Source organism: Carassius carassius, chromosome 36, assembly GCF_963082965.1.
Source record: "Carassius carassius chromosome 36, fCarCar2.1, whole genome shotgun sequence".
NCBI lineage: Eukaryota > Metazoa > Chordata > Actinopteri > Cypriniformes > Cyprinidae > Carassius > Carassius carassius.
The window spans coordinates 16,997,498-17,024,756 of NC_081790.1; the positions used below are offsets into that span (position 1 = coordinate 16,997,498).

Genomic DNA, 27,259 nt, shown 5'->3' on the forward strand with positions numbered 1-27,259 from the left:
GAGAGTTCCCCTGTGGATGGTATGGGGTGGTACGGCTTTTTCCTATACCATAGACTTTGCAAAGCTCCTTGATCACGTTGGCCTCAAAACACCTGCCCTGGTCTGAGTGCAAGCGAGCTGGACAGCCGTAATAAACAAACCAGTGCTTAAGCAACGCTTTTGCTGTTGTGTTTGCAGTCTGATTCTTTGTAGGAACAGCAACTGTGAATCTGGTGAACATATCGGTAAGAACAAGCACGTTTTCATACCCTCCAGAAGACTGCTCAAGCTGCGTATAATCCATGGCTAGGACCTCTAATGGAGCTGAAACATTACTGCAGGTCATAGGAGCTCGAAGTCTGGGAAAAACATCTTTGGCTAGTGTACATCTCCTGCACTGCTTGATCCAGCATGGAACATCTGCAGACATTGTAGGCCAGTAATAACTTCTGCTCATCCGAGTAACTGTACTTCTCTCTCCAAAATGACCTCCGTGTTCATGTTGTCCCTCATACACTTCACGCTGTAAAGGCTCAGGAACAACCATCTGCCAGATCTCCTCTCCATCCCTCGGGTCCAAGATGCGTCTGAACAACACTCCCTGACGCAGCTTAAGACGGTCAAATTCTTTGGCAAGCTTCTTCAGTTTTGGCGCCATATCTCTGTGATCCATTCTACTTGGTCTCTGGTTCTCAGATACGGCTTTATAAATGGGGCCGATCACAGGATCGTTCCTCTGTTGCTTTCTTATCTCACTCCAACTATACCCATTTATTTCTCCTCTTATTGAAGCCTGCACCACGGCTTTGCCGTCAGGTTGCTCTTGGTCGACCCTTTTTCCTGGCCACAAGCATGCTCTCACTTCATCAGCTCCTAGCCGAATAAAATCCTTCCCATCATCATCCTTCTCTGGTTCCGCCTTGGAGGGAATCCTTGACAGGGCATCGGCATTCGTGTTGTGTCGGCCAGGTTTGTAGCATACTTCAAAGTCGTACTCGGCCAACTGCGCTACCCAGCGCTGCTCAACTGCGCCAAGATTAGCTGAGTAGAGGTACCTTAGTGGGTTATGGTCAGTAATCACCGTAAACTTTGAATACATAAGATATTCTCTAAATTTTTCAGTGATCGCCCACTTTAATGCAAGCAGTTCCAACTTGAACGCACTATAGTTTTTGTCATTCTTTTCTGAACCCCTTAGCCCTCTGCTTGCATATGCCACAACACGCTCAATCCCTTCCTGTTTCTGGCTGAGGACTGCTCCCAGTCCATGAAGACTTCCATCTGTGGTGAGTATAAAGGGTTCACTGAAGTCGGGATATGCCAGGACTGGTGGTGACATCAAACACCCTTTCAACTTATCCAATGCGGACTGACATTCTTGGCTCCAAGTAAACGTCCCTGGGTTCTTGCTTGTCTTTCCTCCACTTACCAGTGCATGCAGTGGTTTGGCAATTTGAGCAAACCTTGGGACAAATCTTCGGTAATAGCTCATAAAACCAAGCACTTGCCTGACCTCTCTCACATTCTTAGGAACTGGCCACATATCCAGGGCTTTAACTTTCTCATCATTCACTTTTATGCCCTCTGCAGAGATCTGGTGTCCTAAAAACTTTACTTCGGGCTTTAGAAGAAAGCACTTGCTTGGCTTTAACTTCAGACCATATTGCCTTAGCCGGTTAAAGACAAGTTCTAACCTCTCACAGTGGCTTTCAAAATCTCTGGAGAAGATAATGACATCATCTAGATAGACAAGAAGAACGTCAAAGGCTAAGTCACCAAGCACCACACCCATAAGGCGCTGAAAAGTGGCCGGAGCGTTGCACAGCCCGAACGGCATCCTGGTCCACTCAAACAGCCCAAATGGAGTGGTGACGGCTGTCTTCTCCTGATCCTTCTCACTCACAGCCACCTGGAAATACCCAGCAGTCAAATCCAGTGTTGAGAACAGCTTGGCGTTCCCCAACGCATCCAAGGACTCGTCCACTCGTGGAAGCGGATATGCATCCTTATACGTTACTTCGTTCAGCTTTCGATAATCACAGCAGAAACGCACACTGCCATCTTTCTTCATAACAATAACTGCAGGTGATGCCCAGGGGCTACTGCTTTCTCTAATGACTCCCTGGGACACCAGACCCTGGACATGCCTTTTGACCTCTTGGAATATCCGCGGTGGTACTCTACGATGTCGCTGCTTTATTGGTGGCACTTCACCTGTCGGAATATTGTGCACCACAGCCGTGGTGTAGCCATAATCTTGGTCATCCTTGGAGAAAACATCTCTGTGCTTTGATAGTAACTCAGTGAGCCTTTCACATTGTTCTGGTGTGAGTCCGTCATAGTTCACTTCAACAGGAACTGGTAACGGCGTGAGTGAGTTTTTATCAGCTTGAACTTTGTCTTGCACCAACTCTTTGACATGAAGTACTCCATTATCTTCCTCAAATTCAAGCACGTCCTTTGTGATTACTTCCTTTGGCTTAAAAACAGAAGCAACTCTGGATCTGGGAATAAGTCTAACAGCTTTTCCACTCAAGTTCACTACACGCACAGGGACCTTTCCATCCTCAGTTTTAGCAAGAACGTGAGCCACTAAGAGTCCATTTGGCAAACTTGCTCCAGCGACTGGCTCAACTAGCACATGACCGTTCACCCTAGGCGACACTCCACAGCGGCCTTCCAGCACCTTCTCACAGCGGGGAGGAATAGTGACAGCCTGTCTTCCGGCAATCTTGACATACCCAATCCTTCCATCAGACCCTAGATGTCCTGTTTCTTTCTCAACTTTGGCAAGCACTCTCCGGACCTGGGCTTCATCTCGCCTATTATACTTGCCAATCTTCTTCATCCCCTCAGCTGGGATAAACAAGGACTGAACTTCACTGAGTACATTCATCCCGATGATCCCAGACACCCCTTTCATTCCCTTCACATCAGGACTTGTGTCAGTCAGAACGAATATACACTTTCCAGGAAATACCTTTCCCAGACATTCTACATCAGCCTGCAAGCATCCCAAGACAGCCTTGTACCAATGGGCACTTTATCTCCATAGGTGTCAAGGAGAACGGTAAAGATGTTGTCAACAGACTCCTCTTTCCCATCCATCATGAACTTCACTGTGGCTTTGGCCTCATCCTTTAGGTGCTGTTTCACCAGCTCTACCCGATCCTCAGTGGGCACCCTCATGACTTGAAATGCAGACTTCATCGATGCTACCCATTCTTCAACACTCAGCTCTCCTGGTTTTGACACGCAACCAGTGAAATCAGGGAGCTTCCGGTCTCGAGGGATATAAATGGCAGCCGGGGTCGTTTGTGCAGAGGTTTGGCTCTCAATTACCACCTTTGCTAAGGATAGGGCTTCGCTCTGCTCTGCCCTGGCTTGGTCAAGTGCCCCTGCCTGCTCAGCAAACCTCCTCTGCATCTCGGCCATCTCTCTTTTTAATTCCTCCAGCTCAGACATCTTCTTACTTGACAACAGCTACTTATGAGCCTGGAGACGTGCGACTACTTAAATGTGCCTAATTCGATCCTGTTCGTGACGCCACTTTGTAACAGGGTATTTAGCCCGTCGTGTGGGGAAATGGATTATGGCTGCTCTGGAAGTTCGGACAACGAAAGGATCTTGGTCCTCGCTCCCCAAACGTTTTAGCCTCGTTACACGCTAATGTGTGTATGTGATTTCTTACTTTATTGTATGAGAAATCTAAAGATTGACAAGGGTAGGCTTCAGGTACGATAATGTCACACGGTGGCTTCCTGAAGAGAAATTGCATATGCTAGATCACAGTGTGTTATACTCCACCCTCCCCAGATCTAATAAAGTAAGTGAGACTTCCCCACTCCCTAGCAGCTCTCAATGAAAAGATACACTGTAAATAAGTACAAAAAAAACAATTAAACAATTTATTCTTTTAGATTTCTTTTTCTTATGATTGGTTATGTCTTGTCTAAATAAAAAATGAAATAAAAATAATTTACAGCCTTTGTGTTGTCTTTGAATTCACACCAACACTTTCAACACTGAAATTGTAAACTCTTTTCGCTTGTGGAATTACAAATCCCTTATAGATCGTCAAATCGAGATAATTTCAAATGTTTCAATTTGTATACCCACAAATTATAACCTTTTTTAAAAGATCACCTTCAAACAATCACATTTGAAAACAACAAACAAACATACCATCAAATCTCACCTCTGAATAAGCACTTTTAAACGTGTACTCACAGTTCACCGTTTATCAGTTCAGTCACTGAAAAATAAAAGAAAATACCAGTTCGTAGAATGAAGAATTAGAGTGCGTTGTCTGGACGTGGGGTGCGTTGCAATAAACTGAAGATCCCGTATTGAAGTATGCAAGTTCAAAAATACACTCAACTTTGTCTCAACTGTTTCACAGATAAACTGTCTCAAAAAAAAAAATCAACTTGCAGATGAATCAAACTGAGATGTCACTTGAATGGCAGGGTAACGACAATCTTCACTCTTGAATCAGCGAAAAAGTTATGTTTTTTTCCATCAAGTGCATACTGCATACTAGCTGCTACAGCGATCTCAATCTCACGTGCTCTGACTCGTGCGGGAAACTCAATTACACGTGAACAGTCCCACTGAGCTATTAACTCGACGAAACTTTTCGATCAAAACATGAGAAGTGCAAAAAAAATTGCAATAAGACATGTAACAGGTCTCTGGATGGCAAAAAAAAAAAAATAATCAAACAGGGTTTGCACGTACTCACAGCTTCCGTGGTCTTCACAATATGTCACTGCTCATTCTCACAGCCAACACATACCACTGGAACGAAACTGTCTTCTGCGAAATCAAACGTGGGTCACTGTTCACACTTTCACTTGGTGCTGTCATCCTTTATTCTACTTAAGCCTCGATAATCTTTAATTGAAACAACTTTATCGAACAAGCTTCACAAACGCGACACTGCACTCTCTTCTGTGTCAGTCACACACTCATAACACGCGCTCTTCTTCGTCTCCCTCCGCTGCATTCACAGCACGCACAAAAAGTAGACCACTCGCCTAAATAAAAGTCCCCTAAACAAAAATATATATATATAATCTCCTTTCAAAATAATATACCCGTTACATAAGGATTAATGAGCTGCTGGATTCATGAATATTAATTAGGTTTTGTGTGTTCGCTCGAACTGATTTGCTGAAACCATATAGACCCTTTGCACGTGACGTCACGCTCTACTCGCGCGAATTCTGAACGCCATGACGGACGGCGGAAGAGCTATTCTGTAGACGGACGGCAAGCCAAATGAGTTCGTGTTTGAGTTAGTTCTAGTTGTAAAATGGTTATTTCGTGTTGTGCCGTGGGCTGTGCTAATAGACAGGGTAAAGCCAATATATCTTTTTATCGAATACCATTTGATGGGGAGAGAAGGCAGCGATGGGTTGCTGCTATCAGCCGAAAGGACTGGCAGCCCTCCAAGTACTCCAGGATTTGCAGCGAGCATTTTTTACAAGGTAAGGTTCATGTATTTCCCAGTTACGTTTACTTAATTTGTGTAATACCATATCGCCATCCTTGTCCAGATGGAGACCCAGTCAAATTGTCATTTGTAACATGAGTAACCTAAGTTAGCTATGTAATGAGCAAGTGCCAGCTAGTGTGATAGGGCTGTGCAGTCTAACGTTAACGTTACTGCTACCCATTCACAAAGGTAGCTAACGTTAGCTTAATGTCATTATTAATGTAATTTAGGTTGGCTTTTATAAACGTGTTGAAAGATGTTTTTGTAAAATAAACCAGCCCTCAAACTTTTGACTATGCTGTTGTACTTTATAAAAGGATATTAAATGTATGTAGAATTACACACTGGCAAATCTTACTAATAATTCAATTACATTTTATTTATAGTATCACATCATAAGAAATTAAAAGAAAAACATTACAAATGGAGTAGGTCTAGACCACACTATAATTTACAAAGACCCAACAATTCTAGTAATTCACTTCATGAGTCTGTGGACTGTGTTTTGTCTGACAGCAGTCTATCTGGGCATGTATATGTCTTGGCCAATAACTCAGATAAAATGGCTGACCTATAGAAGGCCTCAACATTCTGCACTGCTTCTGTAAAAAAGTCAGCATCAGGCAAAATTCTCTGTATAAAAAAATCGGATGTAGACCACACCATGAAGTCACAAAACTTCCGCTTCGTCACAAACAACTGGGCTTGCACCTGGTAGTGGTATTGATGATCTCTGTTAAGTGCATGTGTACCATCTGTGTTCTCAATGCAGAAATGTTTCTTTTCAGTGGCACTGAGGACTCCGGTGTCTTTGGCACAGTGTGGGCATTTGATTTCCAAAATACCATCGCCACAGCAGGAGCAGGACAGCAAGGCATCTGGAGATGCTCCAAGGTAGGGACGGGAGGTATCAATATGGAGACCGGCATCACGAACACTTAGGTCCTGATGATGTTGTGCAGCGTAAGCCTCATATGTCTCTCTGGCTTTTTGTTCATGTTCACATCCCCATCTGAAAATGAGAAAAATAATGTTATTAAAGGAATAGTTCACTTTAAAATGATAATTTTCATATACTCACCCTCATATTGTTTCAATCCTGTATGAATTTCTTTCTTCTGCTGAACAGAAAGGAAGATATTTAGAAGAATGTCAGTAACCAGACAGTTTCTGGGTCCCATTGACTTCCATAGTAGAAAAAAATATACTATGGAAGTCAATGGGATCCAAAAACTGTCTGGTTACTGATAATCTTCTAAATATCTTCCTTTCTGTTCAGCAGAAGAAAGAAATTCATGCAGGTTTGAAACAACATGAGAGTGAGTATATGATGACAGAATTTTCATTTTAAAGTGAACTATTCCTTTAAGTCATCGTAGCTCTTTGAGTGTCCTTTTCATTGGATTTGTTCTCTCATTTCCCTAAGAACTATAAGTACTATAGATGTCAGTACCCAAAATTGGCCTAATCTTAATAGCACATAATATTCTCTTGTATCATATTCTATCACAGATATCACAGAGTAGTTTAAAAAGGTGTAAATTAAATATAACAGGAACCATTTAAAAGGAACATTAGGAATAAATAGGCAAAGGACCTACACCATACACCTGGGATTAAAAATAGATAAGGGCACTCAAAGAGATTGAGGGATGTAATCTGTCATCATGTTTGTAATTTAATGTTGATAATTTGTAATACTGACTATAATAAATATTCCAATGATAAATGCATTTCTTTGTCTTGTTTTTGTTTCTTTGATGTTTTTGTGAGCAGGGGCCCTCTACATTAGAACACAACATGTATTGCATACATTTCCATAGTTGAAACATAAGTTCAAAGAACATCTAATTTCTTTACTCACTTACACTATGGTGAAATTAAAAACAGTAACTGTATGTTTATGTCATTATGTCACACATGCCTGGTTGCAACTGTTGAAAATCTGCATAGGTCAGGGTAACAGATCTGCCTAATTAGGGATTTGGAAGGATTTGTAGGGTCTGTCCTTGCAGCTGACTTGAACCTAGATGCTGTCACCCTACCAGCCCTCATGTCAAACCATAGCCTTGACTTTCCCTGTTGTCGTGTCTCTTCCTCAACTTTTACTGCCTACAACATTGTAAATTATAGAAGATGAAATTAATGACATGACACCTTAAAGCACATTTTAGTCATATGAGATTAAGAGGGATGACTATACCTGCTCTGGTGTGACTTCCATATCATTGAATACCGCATCACATTTTTTCTCAAGGTCCGAGGCAGACAGCTTCCGGTTCTGAGCACTGTATAACTCAGTCAGGGGCTGTGGTAGACCCAGAGACACCACTTTTGGTTGAAACTGTTTACAGTAGTGTGGCAATATGCGTAGGATACCACTCTTCTCTGAAGGGTTTGGAGTTGCATTATCCAGAGCCTTGTAGAATTGTTCTATAGCTGCTGCAGACACACTCACTTTTTTCACAGATGGACAACCTGAATGGCTTTGGTTGTTTACACCACAACGCTTTTTGGCAGGATGTGAGAAATCAATTCCTGATCCCTCTTCGTACAAAGCCTTGCCCGCTTTCAAAGGAGGAAGTCCCCACTGTCTGGGCCCATCAGTGCAGCTTTTGTCTTCCAGATGTTTAACAGCAGAGTCTATTGCGTATAGCAGAGCTGTCACGTGGGAGCACACCTCTCCCAGGCCCGCTTTACATGTACAGTGGCCGCACAAGACTGTCCCATCCTTCTTCAAAGATACCCATGGTTGTAGTTGGGTTTCAGACAGTGACTGACTGTGATGCACCTACAATTACAGAAAGTGGCATAAATACATTATTCTTACATGAATGTTATTGTGATGTTATTATTTACTGCTGCAGTGACATAAATGCCCCTTGTGAATACATCTTAATCACTGTGATAGTCAAATCTCAACATAGGCTACAGCGAATATAATCACAGATGAGATGATGGCTAGATGTAAAAATTATGTGTGGCTACTGATCACAGACACTCCGTGGTTTACTGGCTATGATGCACCTACAAATACAGAAAGTGGCATAGATACATTATTTTTACATGAATGTTATTGTGATGTTATTGTTTAATGCTGCAGTAACACAATAAATGCACATTGTGAATACTTTGCTGTGATTAACTGGTAGAATCTTAACATAGGCTACTGCGAATATAATCACAGATAAAAAGATGTCTAGATGTTACAATTATATGTGGTTACTACGGATCAAAGACACACCGTGATTTACTGTCTGCATGGATTAACGTGTGATCGATAATTAATGACTGCACTTCCCAGAGCTGGGATGCGTCCAGGCATCCATTAAAAAGCCACGGCCGACCATGTACTCTAAAATCATAGGCTACGTGTTATATAAATATTTATCAAGAAATAACAGACTGCATTCTACATTAGAATTCAACTAAGCCATGTAATAATACAAAATAAACCATAGATCGATGTCTTACCTTTGCCATTATGAGGTACCTCCCCCCGCCGTTAGCGTAGCATCGCGTAGCTGTAACCCAGCCAGCTACGAAGAACTGGTAAGCATCCAGACTTTTAAAAGCTTTGAGATCAGCACCAGTGTATGGGGATACCCCGTTTACCACATAGTGGTACAAATCGTGTGGGCCGAAGTCAGGCAGACTCGGCGATTTAACGAGGTCCGTGAAAACCGAGGGATGAAGAAGGTAAGGGTCTGTATCCAAACCTGCTATCTCCAACTTCTCCAAATATCGCTCTTTGTGAGCACCTACCAGATGCCCTACCTCGACCGATAACGGCACTACAACTTCTTCAATAGAAGAAGCCATGAAGTTTAGTGGTAATGTTAACGTTATCTATTTTAATCTGTTTAAAACTATTCAAATTTCCCGCTCGTCTACTACTGCTCAGCCTGCGCGTCCAGTGATTTTGCCGTCCAGCATGGCGTCGTCACGTGGTCGTGGTCACGTGTTTGCAAAGGGTCTATAGGAACGCCGTTATTTTGACAGGAAAATACAACAAATAATATTGTTTAAATGTAGCACGTCAATCCCCTCTCGCTCTTTCTCTATGTGAGTGTGAGAGAAAGCAACGGCGATTTGTGCTCCTTAAAGGGTCATGAAACCCCAGACTACTTATTCTAAGATTTTAGCAGAGGTGTTTGTGTTGCACATCATAGAAGACAATGTTAGCATCCGCTAATTTTAACTGTTGGAGAAAATTGGTTAATTTTAGGCTTTTTTGCTCTATTTTCATCTTCCGGATTTAGAATCTACATTGTGTTGACGTCACGATTTTTGACGTGGCAATGGACTATAGTACATTGATGACGCGTCGGTGTCTATTCAATTATTCATGAGATTGCATGTTTATCCTATGAGAAGATGCATCGCTTAATTATTCACAACAGCATGTGTTGATTTGCTATGAAAGACTCATCAGACTGTGAAATGACATCGCACACATTAACAGAGAAACATTCATGGATCGCAGAAGAGTGTTTGTTTTTTCTTTGTAATAAGAGTTCGGCACAAACGCGATTCATTCACTTGGTGAGTGTAACCGTTTTTATAGCTCTGTGACACAACCTGTCAGAAGGCTTATATAAACGCCACAGAATAATATATATGTCTCATTTGTGAGTCGCTTTGAATAAAAGCGTCTGCTAAATGACTGAATGTAAGTGTAATATGTTTTCGATGCAGAGTGCAAATGGCTGTGCATTTATTTGTGCTTTTAGCTCGATGGGAGCGAAATGAAACTTTCTGAACGCAAAGCTTTGTGTGGCGTCTGTCTCCCCTCTTCCCCCTCCCCCGGTCCGCTGCACACCACGCCCACTTTTTTAGCATTTTTTAAAACCGTGGTGGGAACTAACCTGTGCTGAAATGGGGGGTTTCATGACCCTTTAACACTAGAGTTTACGGTACATTATACAGGTGCGTTGCGGATCCATTGAGGAAAAAAAAGCACAGATCGTCTGACGGAGAGTCAGAGAGTGTTCGCGAGTGAAAATATCTGTGATAAACTTAGCCTCCAACTCACACACTGGCGAGTAAAATCAGAGAATTTATTAGCCATTGGCTAATATTAGACATCATTTAGTAGCCAGAAGGAAGATTTAGTCGCATATGCGAGTGATTTACTCGCAATGTAGAGGGTTGACTTACTAGCCACAGAGCTAACTTCTGAAAAAGTAACTTAACGTTACTTGAAGACTGGAAATAAAATGCATCCCCCGGACAGCAGTTATTAGACACGCGACCGATAATACTATTTGTTAGTTTGCTTATTATGCTGTTAAAAACAATAAGATAAACCCAAACTGTCCATATAATCTAAAATGTTGCAGAATGCTGGAGGAAAATGAACTTACCGGGGTCTGACAGAGACATGACAGTATGCGGAAATTTGTGCGCGATAACAAATTCAACTCTTCACGCCATCTTGTATATCATGAGCGCGTGCTATAAAACGTACTGTAAATAACCAACAAATGCCGCGTTTCCACCGAAATTACCCGGAACATTTGTACCAGGAACTTTTTTTCCCAGGAACTTTTTTCCCCCCAGACCTGTTGCTTTCTGCGTTTCCACCGCGGTGTAAAGTACCGGGAAGATTAGACAAATAGACTGGTGACATAGGCTCTCCGCGCGTTTCTCAATACAAAGTACGCTGATTTTGGATGTGCATCCTCCTCGGTAGTTCAGACTTTGTGCATTCGTCTCGGGAGTGTGATGTCCGCGACGAGCAAGTCCGGTAAATCTGTAAACAGCAGTGTACTTGATAACTTCAGTCAGCTGACCATGGCTACTGCAATTTTCCTCTCTGTATATTTACAATAAAAAGAAATAGGATATCAAATACAACTGCCTCCTTTCGTTTTCATTTTAACATAAGAACAGCTGCAGAAATGTACTTAATTCAGGGATATGTGAATATATATATATATATATATATATATATATATATATATATATATATATATATATATATATATATATATATATATATATATATATATATATATATATATATATATACAGCCATTACAATGAAACGGAATATTATATAAATTTGCCTTTTTTATTTTCATTTTAACATATAGATAAATTTAATACAGACCAAAGAAAACTGTTAGATTTACCCCGCAGCTGAATTATATTTTATGTTTAACCACTAAAGAGAAATCAGAGCCAGTTGCACACATCAGAAGGTCTAGCCGAGGTGAGGCTGCTTCTCGGCGGATAGATGATCACTGAGCTCCCGCTGGTCGGGTGGAGCTGACCGTCTCTGAGATCGGCGAAAATAGGCGCTGTCTTTATAAATAAACCACAGATTTGAGTTTTAAACAACTACATTCTCGCCTGAAATACTTTTAAAATTACATTTCATGACACAATAACACTAATATTTTGAAAATGATCCGAATAAATGCTGCTTGAACTCAGCTGACCATGGCTACTGCAATTTTCCTCTCAGTATATTTACAATAAAATGAAATCGGATATCAAATACCACTGCCTCCTTTCGTTTTCATTTAAACATAATAACAGCTGCAGAAATGTACTTAGTTCAGGGATATGTGTATATACAGCCATTACAATGAAACAAAATATTATATAGATTCGCCTTTTTTATTTTCATTTTAACATATAGATAAATTGAATACAGACCAAAGATAACCTGTTAGATTTACCCAAAACGAATTATATTTTATGTTTAACCACTAAAGAGACATCAGAGCCAGCGGCACACATCAGAAGGTTTAGCCGAGGTGAGGCTGCTTCTCGGCGGATAGATGATCACCAGTGTTCGAATTGAGGGGGGGCTGGGGGGGTCCGGGACCCCCCATAAGCATCAAGGGACCCCCCATAAGGCCCAAAAAAATGACCTTGGGGGGTCCCCTGGTTTTTCATTAAAACTAAAATAGAAACAATATTTGACATAGCCCTATCTATCTATTTTTTACCAAAGTATTGCGCTGCCGCTCCATAGACTGTAAAAAGTGCCGCTCCCATAAAAAGCTACTTCAAATTAGATGTGCATCTGAAAATACGCTCAAGTGCGCCACACGCTGTTTTCTGAAGGAATTTACAGACTGCGGGCGCGACGTCGCTGTGTGATTGGCTGACAGAGTGATCCTTCGTCATTATTTTACCTCACGATAACGGTAAGATAATATTTCTTTGTTTTATGATTGTTTGGTACACCTAATTTATTGCTACTGAATAAGTGTTTATCTTAGAATCAGAGAATCACTTATAATCTTGGTCTGTCAATAGTTGTTTTTTTTTATCTTATGATGCTAGCTCACTATCGGCTTGTTAGTTGTAATTAGCCATCTAACGTAATTCTGAGAAAAATAGAATCTTGTTTGGAGCTAGCATTGCACCCATTCTGAATTAAACAAATCATTTTAAATCTAGTAACCTTAACTGCTCAAAAACAGTGTTAATTTAATTAAGGACATTATTACTGATGAAAATGTTCATCAGGTGAAGGCTTTTTTTGTGTCAACGATGATAAAGCAGGGTTGCTAACTCTCACGAATTGTGCGTGAGACACACATGCATTGATTATTACGCCGAAGACAAACATGCAGATCAACCGTTTTTGTTATGAATTGTATCCTATTTTCCATTATTATGTATAGCCTAATACAATTAGTGTATTATTTAAGGTTAAGTGGAGAAAAGGATTATAAATTCAATGCAAAGAGGCAAATTAAAGTCATTTTGTGGCCAGAAAAATAATAATTTCCATTTGCAATGCCATTGTTTACCCACTCTAATAAATATACATACACTCTAGTTGCTCAAAAGAGTATTGCAGGTCATAACTGCTTACTTATTTTTAGGTTTTGCATTTAAATAAATATTTAGACATGATCAAACACTAGATTATACATTTTAAAAAGATACTCGTATAAGCACACACAAGTGAATATTAATTAATGCAAGAAAATACTGAGTTTAACCCAAGAAAAGTAAGTACAGTAGGCCTATTCATGTGAATTGATAGTGAATCAAGAGATCAAAATTGATTAATGGTCATCAGCATCGTAATCGTATCAAATTATTTCTATTTTTTCCCTCTTGTAGAAACACTATTGTGACAAAACATATATTTAAACATATACTCTCATTCACCACTATAGAAGTTTACCCAACTATGACAACTTCTGCTTGAAAATATGAAAGGGTTATGTAACTACATTCAAGATAAATTAGTTTTTTTAATGAAATAAAATGCCTACATGTGCACTGTTCAAAGTATATCACCATTAATAACCTTAATAAGTAGCATGAATAACATGGAGTGCTTTCTTAAATATATTCACAGTAACGACAACAAATATAATATTACAACTTACATCTTACATTATTTTCTCAGATATGGACAAGGGAAAGAAGAGGGTTGGGGACCCCCCAAGAGCTTTGACTCAATTCGAACACTGATGATCACTGAGCTCCCGCAGATCGCGTGGAGCTCACCGTCTCTGATATCGGCGAAACACATTTTTAAATAGGCGCTGTCTTTATAAATAAACCACAGATTTGAGTTTTAAACAACTACATTCTCGCCTGAAATACTTTTAAAATTACATTTCATGACACAATAACAGTAATATTTTGAAAATGTTGATCCGAATAAATGGTGGTTGAACTCAACCAATGCTGCGTGAACTCAACCAATCAGGATGTTTAGCGCCCAAGTCCCGCCCCCGAAAGTTCCGCCGTTTCGAGCCCGCTTTACACCACCTTTCTCCACGGAGCTGCTTCGGATGATATTACATTTTATTGCGTGTTATACACACTAGGTATTTTTTTTTGTCCACCAGTGTTCTGAAATATTCGGTTTCTGAGATTTTCAGTGACACTGGGCGGAGCCTACATGAATATTCATGAGTTTCCTGTTTTGCGTTAAAGCGACTCTGAAACTATTAGTGCGTTGAAACTGAAACATAAATGATTTTCAAATAGGGTATGTTTTAGCGTAGAATGACATTATGCTTAGTTTATTGTTGTTTTTATTACTATTGTTAATATGCAAAATATTTTATAGATTATGTCATGGTTAGTGATTCTCCTAACGATTTACCTGAGGGTAGGCTATGCTCCAAATGAGCCTACAATAAAGCAGTTTTATAATATTCTTATTTGACATAAATAAGAGTCCTTAATGTGTCGTTTAATAATTTTAGGCAAAAGGTATCTGTTGTGCCATAATAAAATGTATGATGATTATTCTGTCATTCTTAATCGTTTACTCAATCATTCAAAAATGTTTTTAATAACAAAGCAAAAGCTGAATGTTTTTTTTAATGCACACATGAACTGGAATATAAACATTCTTAATCTCTGTATTTATTTATTTGCCCCAAAAGTAATACATTTAGTACATAAAATGCACAACATAGTTAAAAAATGTATTTTTAAACTTTATTTTTGTATTTAATAATATACTGCATTGTGGTGCACTTGAAAATCATTTTGACTCAAAAAGTTATTGGTCAAGTTTTGAAATCCACAACCTTCAGTACTTTAACAATGTTTTGCTTACTTTCTACAAACTTCTAACAATTAAAATGTTTTGTAGTTTAATTACAAATGGCTAAATCAAAGCATGCAGTAATTTGTATATTCTCATTTCAAAGATAGATTGATTGCTTTTGCTGAATAAAGACTTCAACTGATTCAATGTTAAAAGTTTTATTAACAGATGTGGTGAAGGCATTACATAAATGACATTTACTACACACCTGTATGAATGTAAAATACATGGTCATGTTTTGGGGGAAAAAACAGGTGAAAGCTACACAAGGGTTTACTTGTATATGTGTTCAAGGATAGACCTACTGATCAACACAAGCAAGCACATGTTATAGTAGTTCTGTTGTAAGTAAATTATTAAATACATTATTAAAGTAAATTCCTAGATGAACAAAAAAATGGCAAACAGAGATTTATACACCATGAACTCAATGAAATCAGTCTAAATATTGGGAGAAGAAACATGCTTCCAAATCAATGGGACCAGATTGTTTATACCCACTGCAAAATAAGCCATTCAAGAATGACCCACATGTTTGTAATATTAATAGAATATCCACCAACATGAGTTTTTTTTTTTTACAAAAGCTTTTATTCATGAAACATGTTTTATTAGGTTGTGCTTGGTTTGATTACCTTTGAATATCTTGATTTTTAAAAGTGTGGATTTCAGGAACAAAATGTAGTAAAACATCTTGGTTACGTATGTAACCAAGGGCGTAACTTTGGGGCTACCATTGGGGGGGTTAAACTCGCGGCATATTTATTTATTTATTAATTTATTGTATTATTTTCTTGTGTAAAAGGTAACATGCTAATTTGCATAATTTAATTATGCAATCCCCCCCAAAACGGGTGACTGTATTGGAGCAAACAGCAGTTACAATTCAGTGACATTGGTTCTACACAGACCCTGGCACCCTCTGGCTTTACCTCATAGGACACTGGCAAACGAACATCTAGCCAGCCAACTCCAGTCAACAAAACAAATCATCAGCTAACTCAGTGTTTCTCAAACTTTTCTGCCATTCCCCACTTCAGAGGTAGGAAAGGGTTTCGAGCCCCACCTGTCCCCAATCACCCCAACAAAATGTTAATAAACTAGGCTTTAAGTTTAACTGTTAAAATGTATTTTATTAACATCACATTTTAAAAACTTAACATCAAATAACAGCATTAAAAATTTTCAAATAAAGAAAATGAAAGTGCAATTATATTATCACTTTGCATGAAATAAGACTCAAAATTAGATTAAAAAATAATAATAATTGTGTTTGCATTTAGCCTCTGATAACATCAATACAAGTGTGGACTAACATTAACCTAGTTGTGCTTTGATTCATTTTGACACTTTGCAAAATCCATGCAAAAAGAACAACAAAAAAACAAAAAAACAAACAAAAATAAAAATAATCTCAAATTGAACCAGAGGTGGTAAATTCCTAATAATGTACGTATTTTTTTAGGTATTTTAATAAGATAGATACCTAAAATACGTTGCGCATACAGCTCCACCAATGCGATCGTTATAAAGGTGTTTGAACAACAAAACACATCCACTTGCACATATTTGACAATCGGAATATCAGATATATCCTGCTATAGCTAACACATTTGTGAAATTTTGAATAAAAAAGGAAATAAAAGCAGATCATCAGTCATTCAGCACTATTGTGGCTACGGTGTGACAAGCAATGAATGGCGCGTCTCCATGGGAACCATAAAGCGATACTACGATCAATAACGGTAGCCTTGAAATACTTTTAAACTTACGTGTGAAGAGGTTAAGTAACGTCAAGGCTTACATTTAAATGTGTCTTTGTTTTGAGTGTATGGTCAATAAATAAAGGAATTAAAAAGATGGGCACAAAACCTGTTTGTCATGTTTCTATTCCCCACACTTTGAGAAACGCTGAGCTAACTTAACAGCTTACTTAAGGGTACCTCCGTTTGGTCAGGATTTTTCGTTTTTCTTTTTTTTTTTCTTTTTTCTTTTTTTTTGGCTGGTGTCGACAAACAATGAAAAATCGTTGTCTGGCTGCCTTTCAGTGTCCTTTTCATCTTTCCGTCAGCTTTCTCCAACCATTCATCCCATCGACTGTGCAAAATAGTGAACAAACTTGGTACTGAAAGCGGGTTGGGTAATACCAGAGACTTTGGTAATACCAAATCGGTGCGGTGGGCGGGGGGTACATTACAGATTATTTAAAATATGATACTATCTTTCTTGCTTGCAAATGAAATTAATAAAGAAAATGAACAAAAGTATTCATTCTGAATATTTCATATCTATTTTAATCTGAATGATGTGATGATATTGGGGGGGTTATATTACCTGGATCTGATTTTTGGGGGGGTCATGACCCCCGTAACCCCCGTGCAAATTACGCGCATGTATGTAACCATGGTTCCCTGAATAGGGAACAAGATGCTGCGGTGACCTGCTATGGGAACACCCCTCGGTGTGACGAATGTCTGAAGCCCTATACCATCCCGCCAATCCTATTGGCCAAATAGCGCTCGGCACCGCCCTACCTGGGTGCCGCACGCCATTTCGCTCAGATTTCATGACTGAAGAAGAAGAATGCTATCAAGGTACGGCACGGCCAGGACCACAGCATCTCGTTCCCTATTCAAGGAACCATGGTTACATACGTAACCGAGATGTTCCCTTTCATAGGTCACTTCGATGCTGCGGTGACGTCACCTGCTATGGGAACGCTATACCATAACGCCTGACGTACCTGATAGCTGGGATCCAAGGAAGCATCTGCTCAAGCGGAGAGAACCCGGGAGCCAGGAGCCATCCTCACATCCAGACTGTAAGACTTGATAAAAGTGCTCGGTGAGGACCAACCTGCTGCAGCATAGGTATCATCCAAGGAAGATCCACTGAGAAAAGCTCGAGAAGAAGCCACTGCTCTCTTGGAATGAGCTTTAACTCCTAAGGGCAAAGCGAGCCCGCGCGCCTCATAGGCTAAAAATATTGCCTCCACCAGCCAATGTGACATGCGCTGTTTTGTAACCGCATGGCCTTTATTCTTATGTCCAAAACAGACAATTAGCTGGTCAGACTCACGCCATGGGGCAGTACGATCCATATAAGTCTTTAAAGCTCTCACAGGGCAAAGACTTAGATCTCCAGACCCCGCCTCAGCAGGGGATAAAGCCTCCAGGACCACCTGCTGAAAGCGAAAGGGATTAGATGCAACCTTAGGGACATAATTAGGCCTCGGTCGCAACAACACCTTCACAGAGCCCGGTGCAAATTCCATGCATGAAGGTGAAACAGAGAGAGCCTGTAAATCCCCAACTCTCTTGAGGGAGGATAAAGCCATAAGAAGAATCGTCTTCAGAGTAAGGATTTTATCCGGTACAGTTTCCAAGGGCTCAAACGGATGCCCTGATAAACCGTGCAACACAATGGATAAATCCCATGAAGGAACTCGCACGGGGCGGAAAGGCCTCAGCCGTCGCGCACCCTGTATGAAACGAGAAACCAGTGGATGACGGCCCACCGAGGCACCATCTATATACTCGTGGTAAGCTGAAATGGCTGCCACGTAAACCTTAGAGTGGCTGGTGTCACTCCATCCGAAAAACGGTCCTGAAGGAACTCCAGTACTGAAGCCACTGGGCAGTAAACTGGATCCATATTACGAATTTCACACCAGGTCGTAAACAGTCTCCACTTGAAGGCATATAAGCATCTTGTAGAAGCTGCTCTAGAATTCAGTATAGTCTCGGTCTCAGTATAGAGCTGCGTCCATGCATTTTGAGAAAGTACGGAGAGCCAGAGCTAAGCCAAAGGGAAGAACGCGGTATTGATACGCTTTGCCCTCTAAAGCGAATCTGAGGAACTTCCTGTGTCTCTTGATGATCTGAATATGAAAGTATGCATCCTTCAGATCGATCGTGACAAATCAGTCGTTTGGTTGAATCTGAGACAAAATAGACTTTACAGTCAACATCTTGAATTTGCTCGGCCTGAGTGCAAGATTCAGACGGCTTAAATCCAGAATGGGTCGCAATCCGCCGCTTTTTGGTACCACAAAATAACGGCTGTAAAACCCTGACTCCATCTGAGAGGGGTGTACTTCTTCTATAGCCCCTTTGCTAGCAGAGCTGACATCTCCTGACGCAGCACCGCTATTTCCATCCGTTTCACCACCGTGGAAAGAATTCCGTGGAAAGGAGGTGGGCCTCTTCAAAACTGAATGGTGTATCCGTGACAAATTGCGCGTAACACCCATTGAGAAATGTCGGGCAAGCGTTCCCCCCGCGGTTTCGAAACAATACTAGCGGTCTCAAATTTTCCGGTTCCTGCAACGCTGTCATACACGTTAAAATGTCCGGGCACGAAAAGCTCGTGGTGTTCGTGCACAGGGGAAGTGTATGCATAAGAGCCGTTGCGTCTCGTTGTGTATAATCCTGAAACGTGTCCACGGCAGGAATTAGGCCAACAGATTGAACATCGGGCTCTGCCGCTAGCGAAAAAGCGGCGGCTGTGCGAGCCGTCATAAACGGGTCTTTGCAGGACCCTTGAATCGCCTCTCGAATTCTGAAAGCTGGTTTGCTGCGAGACAGTCAATGTTAGAGCGTGGGGACTGCAGTGAGAGGGTTGGATGTGCATTAGCAGTCCAACAGCACTCTCTAGTGGAGGGCACAGTCCCTGGCAAACAGGAAGGGAAGCGCGTGCGTCAAACTCACTGCGTTTCGTTGTGTATAATCCTGAAGCGTATCCATGGCAGGATTTAATCCAACAAGATAAATATCGGGCCACGCTACGTTTCGTTGTGTATAATCCTGAAGCGTATCCACGACAGGATTTAATCCAACAAGATAAACATCGGGGCACGTCACTAGCGAGAACGCGGCGGCTGTGTGAGCCGTATAAACTGGCCGTCTTTGTCAGCCTCTTGTGCCCTTCCTCAAACTCTGAAGGATGGATAGTGCAGAGTGTCTGAGGGGGCGCTCAAATGATAGCTCAATCCAATGATGCTCGAGGTGCCTTTGCTGCGAGACAGTCAATGTTAGAGCGTGGGGACTGCAGTGAGAGGGTTGGATGTGCATTAGCAGTCCAACAGCACTCTCTAGTGGAGGGCACAGTCCCTGGCAAACAGGAAGGGAAGCGCGTGCGTCAAACTCACTGCGTTTCGTTGTGTATAATCCTGAAGCGTATCCATGGCAGGATTTAATCCAACAAGATAAATATCGGGCCACGCCGCTAGCGAGAATGCGGCAGCTATGTGATCCGTCATAAACTGGCTGTCTTTGCCAGCCTCTTGTGCCGTCCCTCAAACTCTGAAGGCTGGATTGTGCAGAGTGTCTGAGGGGGCGTTCAAATGATAGCTCAGTTCAATGACGCTCGAGGTGCCTTTGCTGCGAGACAGTCAATGCTAGAGCGTGGGGGTTGAGGACGAGAGGCTTTCTCGTTAAGAACCGCCTTTTTTTTTCTTTTTTTTTTTAGAGAGAAGTAAATTTGCCGAAATTAGACACGACTCGATACGCCTTCGATGAGACTTTAGGCCGCGGCCGAGTTCGGCGCGATCCGTACGGCTAGAGAGTAGTCAAAAAGCGGCATTGCTGTAAACAGCAGTCCTCCATCAGCAATGGTGGCGAAACCCGCGGCGTTCGTGACGTGCGCTGATTAAGGCTGCTTCCAGGACCTCGAAACCTCTTGGTGGAGGTCTGTGAGAAGGGTAGCGGCTCACAGGGGGGGGGGGAGTAGTTTATCCACCATGCGGGTAGCCACATAAATAGCTCACTGAGGAAGGGGAGGTGCGTTTCTCCTGTCCGCTCGGAGGGAGAGAACCGCTGGTTGGATAAACAGTTTGAAAAGCAAATCTGCTGATTAACACGCTCGAGTGAGGGAGAGCGAGCAAGTAGAAAAACTCCAGTGCATCGTTGTATTCATAGTCAAGCCGCACATATCGCCCCTAACCAACACCTTGTGCGGGGCCTCAGTGACCGCAGAAGCGAAACGGTGGGGGTTAGACGCGAGGCGACTTATAGAAATACACTCCAGAGCGCGGATTCTTTTTTTTTTTTTTTTTTACATTAGCCGTAGGCTATCACGGAGAGAACATGTAGAGAGGCTTCTAATGAACCTCTCATGAGTGTCTCCTCGTGATAAACCCATATACGGCTCTTACCTTTCGTTGACTCATCGCGTCCGCGAAGAGGAGTTAACACTGCTCGTAGAAACCGCTGGAGAACGCGAGATGAATCCTAGAGCACAGATGATTCGCTTCCCTGAAGGAATGAAATCTGAGCGAAATGGCGCACGGCACCCAGGTATACGATGCATACGCATGCATAGGGCGGTGCCAAGCGCTATTTGGCCAATAGGATTGGCGGGATGGTATAGGGCTTCAGACATTCGTCACACCGAGGGGTGTTCCCATAGCAGGTGACGTCACCGCAGCATCGAAGTGACCTATGAAAGGGAACTGGTTAATAATTCAACATTTGTATCAAATAGCAGGCTATACTTTTTTTATTTTGCATTTGATTTGTTTAACTATTACACTGATAAAGCACACTCTGTTGGTCATCATCCACCATCCCCTGCATCAGATAAAAAAAAAAAGTTAATTCTGAGAACGTTTACCCATGTATGTGTGCAATAGTGGCCTCATATATAGCTTGAGAAAATGTAAGTCTTCCCCATTAGAAGAGCTTCTGCAAACTAGGAAAAAAATAACAGGCTAAGGTGCAAGTATCAAACTTTAAAAGTAGTAAATGCGCCGCCCCTTATATTAATATAATTACTTAAATAGGCTTTAGCCTACAGGATAAAAAGCGTTATGACCGCTCACATAAGGCTTGCCACAAAGAACCGGTTAAAGTAACGATTATGCATGTGTCTAAATTAGCAAGGAGACATTTAAAGGGTAACTAAACCCCTGGTCAAGGCCTGACTCCACCCACTGGCAATATTTGAAAAATGCTGATAAGTGGGCAGATCACAGCGGAGATAAAGGGGACGAACCTAGGGCGGGGTTGAGCGAGTACGGCGTGAACCTGAGACCCGCAGTGACGGATTGATTGACAGCTGCTGTCAGAGACGCTAAAATGGAGAGTGACTGTAATGACGCAAGTAGCTTTGCAACAGAGCGATCATTTGAAGTAGAGGACTTTTCTCCCCCACCTTCACCTTAAGTGGAGGATGCTGAGGTGTCTGTTCATATCAATTCGAGCCGCTGGCTCAAACTGCGGTCTTAACTCCCGCACCGCGTTGCTTTTCAGCGCGAGCTGTGTGGAGAAGCCCATTTCCACCTCCATTGCGTTGGAGAAGCAATCCCGCGTAAAATGCAGTTTGCACACTCCAGCTCTAGGCGGGAACTCGCGGTCTTCCAGGCCAAGTGCATGCAACCAGCAACACTACACCTACGCACCATCCTGACTACTGTACTAAATACAGATAAATCTACACAACTTGAAGCTATCCTAACTGATGCAATACTATGCTACTAACTGTGCTTCTAACAATACTAACATTACACTAAAAACTATGCTAATTTACTACATAGGCTACACAAAATGATCTAAATAACTATGTAATTGCTATGCTAAATAGATGCTATAATAGTCTATCCTGGTCGCTTTCAATAATCGCAATTCCAACTCCCGACTCACTACAGTGATTTTGACTGAAAAAGATGGTTTTATACTGCCAAGGGCGTGGTAGCTCGTACCAAGGGGCATGGTGAGCTGGAAACTGCTTAGATCACCTGCCACCGCTTATGTCACTTGCCACCGCAACATCCAATAGGAAAAATCAACTGCAGTAGCCACCGTTCAACCTGAAGAGGGCAGCACTCAGATGTTTTTACACCATATATTGTATAATTAAAACACTTTATACTCAAATGTCAAAAAAGTTACTCAAATCAATGAACAGCACTAATAAAGCCCCATTCTTATAGATCATTAACTAAAAAAAATTGGTTTAGGGTTTAGTTACTCTTTAATTGTTGAGTAATAAACCAAGTGTGTACGTCTGCAGACTGCAAGACAGGGGCGTAACTTGAAGTAGGAGGCGTAACTTGAAGTTGTCCAAATCACACAGAACCACGCGAGATCTCAAAACGATAAGTTGTTGGCAATATGGCAGCTTTAATTAGGGCACAGAGTTTTAAGGGAGGCAGGGGTTTTAGGCAGGATTTGATGCATGATGTGTGTGTAGATATTAATGTTAGGGGACAATATGAGAGATGTGTACGTTTTAGTAGGAAAACGTATTATCTGATCCACACTCCGGAACAGAAGAGGGCGGTAATGCACCAATAAACTGGATGCCAACTGCCGTTAAACTGGAAAGAAGACGAATATGACAGCTTGCTGTGAGAGACAACGGTGAGAATATATTTTTTTTCCCCGAAATAATTATTTAAATTGAAGTGTATAAGTCATTTTCATACAGTGGTATTGTTTTTGGAGTTAAAAATTTATTTAAACTAAGGCGTAAAGTAAGCAACATGATATAAGCAAAAGGTCTAAAGACGCTATACCCAGGTTTCACAGGCTTAATCTAAACCCTGTCTGTGACCTACATAATGTAGCATATTTGTGATTTTGCTGTAAACATGTTTTATAATGCACAACTAACAGGGGAGCTCCACTAAGTACACGACTCAAAAGTTGATTTACATAAACCATATATACTTCTTGAAGACTATTACTAAAATGTCTATTTATCATCTGACTGGATAATGTTTGATAAGTATTGCAGATGAGCTCATCTAACAGACATGAAACAGGTGTCTGAGTGATGTGTGTGTGATATTGTGTACAGTCGTGGCCAAAAGTTTTGAGAATTACAAAAATATTAGTTTTCAAAAAGTTTGCTGCTAAACTGCTTTTAGATCTTTGTTTCAGTTGTTTCTGTGATGTACTGAAATATAATTACAAGCACTTACGTTTCAAAGGCTTTTATCGACAATTACATGAAATTGATGCATGGCCAAAAGTTTTGAGAATTACATAAATATTAGTTTTCAATAAGTTTGCTGCTAAACTGCTTTTAGATCTTTGTTTCAGTCGTTTCTGTGATGTACTGAAATATAATTACAAGCACTTCATACGTTTCAAAGGCTTTTATCGACAATTACATGACATTTATGCAAAGAGTCAGTATTTGCAGTGTTGGCCCTTCTTTTTCAGGACCTCTGCAATTCGACTGGGCATGCTCTCAATCAACTTCTGGGCCAAATCCTGACTGATAGCAACCCATTCTTTCATAATCACTTCTTGGAGTTTGTCAGAATTAGTGGGGTTTTGTTTGTCCACCCGCCTCTTGAGGATTGACCACAAGTTCTCAATGGGATTAAGATCTGGGGAGTTTCCAGGCCATGGACCCAAAATTTCAACATTCTGGTCCCCGAGCCACTTAGTTATTACTTTTGCCTTATGGCACGGTGCTCCATCGTGCTGGAAAATGCATTGTTCTTCACCAAACTGTTGTTGGATTGTTGGAAGAAGTTGCTATTGGAGGGTGTTTTGGTACCATTCTTTATTCATGGCTGTGTTTTTGGGCAGAATTGTGAGTGAGCCCACTCCCTTGTATGAGAAGCAATCTCACACATGAATGGTGTCAGGATGCTTTACTGTTGGCATGACACAGGAGTGATGGTAGCGCAAACCTTTTCTTCTCCGGACAAGCCTTTTTCCAGATGCCCCAAACAATCGGAAAGGGGCTTCATCGGAGAATATGACTTTGCCCCAGTCCTCAGCAGTCTATTCACTATGCTTTCTGCAGAAGATCAATCTGTCCCTGATGTTGTTTTTGGAGAGAAGTGGCTTCTTTGCTGCCCTTCTTGACACCAGGCCATCTTCCAAAAGTCTTCGCCTCACTGTGCGTGCAGATGCGCTCACACCTGCCTGCTGCCATTCCTGAGCAAGCTCTGCACTGGTGGCACTCCGATCCCGCACCTGAATCCTCTTTAGGAGACGATCCTGGCGCTTGCTGGACTTTCTTGGACGCCTTGAAGTCTTCTTTACAAGAATTGAACCTCTTTCCTTGAAGTTCTTGATGATCCTATAAATTGTTGATTTAGGTGCAATCTTAGTAGCCACAATTTCCTTGCCTGTGAGGCCATTTTTATGGAACGCAATGATGGCTGCACGCATTTCTTTGCAGGTCACCATGGTTAACAATGGAAGAACAATGATTTCAAGCATCACCCTCCTTTTAACATGTCAAGTCAGCCTGACATAATGATCTCCAGCCTTGTGCTCATCAACATTCTCACCTGAGTTAAAAAAACGATTACTGAAATGATCTCAGCAGGTCATTTAATGACAGCAATGAAATGCAGTGGAAAGGTTTTTTTTTTGCGATTAAGTTCATTTTCATGGCAAAGAAGGACTATGCAATTCATCTGATCACTCTTCATAACATTCTGGAGAATATGCAAATTGCTATTATAAAAACTTAAGCAGCAACTTTTCCAATTTCTAATATTTATTTAGTTCTCAAAACTTTTGGCCACGACTGTATAATTCACTTTTGTCAACACTGCTATAGAAGAATGTAAGTCATGTAAACAAACAAATGTATGTAAAGTAACTAAACATAAGTTATCTATTTTATTTGTCCATTTGCAATATTGATAATTTAAGGAACATTTGTGCTGGATAAAAAGTGTTACATCAGTTACTAACTCAACATGTAAATGTAATATTGAGCAGATAAATCAGAGGATACTGACTCTTGTCAAGATGTTACAGGGACAGATGAGACACACGTGTGTTTATCTGCTGCAGAGACACTGATGAAGGAATGCTAACATCAAAGGATTTGTGTAAGTACACTACTAAAATAAATGAAACATTTTAAATCTTAAGTTGTATTTTTTTTATTAATGTAATTTTAAACAACTATTACACCTCTTTTCTTATTCTTGATTTCTGTGCATTTGCTGCAGATCTTTTGTGGTGGAGCAGGACCTGCAAGGATAGGTGAAAAAAAGGGAAAACCTGAAACAAAAGAATAATGTAATGACTTTTTGTATTGTGTATTCATATTTTTGTAGGACATGAAAATGTCTGTAGACTGGTGTGTGCACTGAGGATGGAGAGGACCACAGCATCATCCTGGAAATGATCGAGAGTCACAGATGAGACGCTCCCTCACTCCACCTGCCCTTTACTGTCTCATCAGGACCAGATGCTGCTGTGGTATCTTCATCCTCAGTTCGAATACCAGGGAACACATGTTAGGTAAAAACTTTTAGTCTGAATGCAATGCAAGTCGCTTTGGATAAATTTTATAATTTATTTATAAATCTGAACCACTTCAGTGGTTTAGCCCATTACAAAACTAATGAATCAATGCATGTACTTGTAAACTCTGTGTAAATGTTTTTCAGGTAGTAGTGCTCATGGGGTGCAGGTTTCTGCAACAAGATCACAAAATGGGCAATGTTCTTCATTATCAAGATACTTACAAATACATTAGTTAAACCTGTCACTTACATCTTTTAAGTTTTTGTGCTTTTGTGCTTACTTTGTAGGTAACATGATCAACATAGCGGATGATGATATACAAATTGCATTCATACTTCATACATAAGCATTTAGGCTGTAGAGTATGTACTCTTTTAGCGCTCGTTAAGTTAGTACTTATTGAAATTAAGTGCCTAATAGAGGTGGGCAGATCGATACTAATATCGATAATATCGATACCAACGTTGGTATCGGTATTGATCGATACCAACGTGAAAATATCGATACTTAAGTTTCAGTTTCTCTCGTTTTGCGACCTGGCCGTGTTTGTCAAAATGCTGCTGCTGTCACAGAGCAGAGCAAGCTCTCAAGAGTGCTGCTCGTGTATGGCGAGAGGAATGTGACAGGATTACCTGCCGAAGTCGACAGTCGTGTACTTTTACGTGTGAGAAGGGTACGTCGCCTCAACTGACGCGTGATAAGTATGTCGCCTCAACTGACGTCGCCTCAAATGACGCGTGATAAGTACGTCGCCTCAACTGACGTCGCCTTAACTGACGTCTGCCAAAAAAAAAAAAATTATTCATTAAGTACATCTCTGCATTACACTAACCCTCTAAATAATACATCATCATCGGAGGTTTAATTTTACCAAGTAATAAAATGAAAGAGAACATGTTTTTCTATAATCCAGTGACATAAGTTAAAATAAGTAATATCTGAAGTATACTTTCATGCATATAGTAATGTATTTGATTTTACTTAAGGGATGTATTTGTATTT

At 40.9% G+C, this 27,259-nt stretch overlaps 1 long non-coding RNA gene across 1 annotated transcript in view; it reads left to right on the forward strand.

The window, feature by feature from the left end:
- Positions 1 to 26,245, forward strand: part of LOC132117344 (uncharacterized) — a 126,014-nt gene extending 99,769 nt beyond the window's left edge. Inside the window, exons 2-4 of the long non-coding RNA XR_009425742.1 lie at positions 23,070 to 23,386; positions 25,760 to 25,833; positions 25,957 to 26,245. This is a non-coding gene — a long non-coding RNA (uncharacterized LOC132117344). The remainder of the gene's footprint in view (positions 1 to 23,069; positions 23,387 to 25,759; positions 25,834 to 25,956) is intronic.
- Positions 26,246 to 27,259: the final 1,014 nt, after the last annotated feature.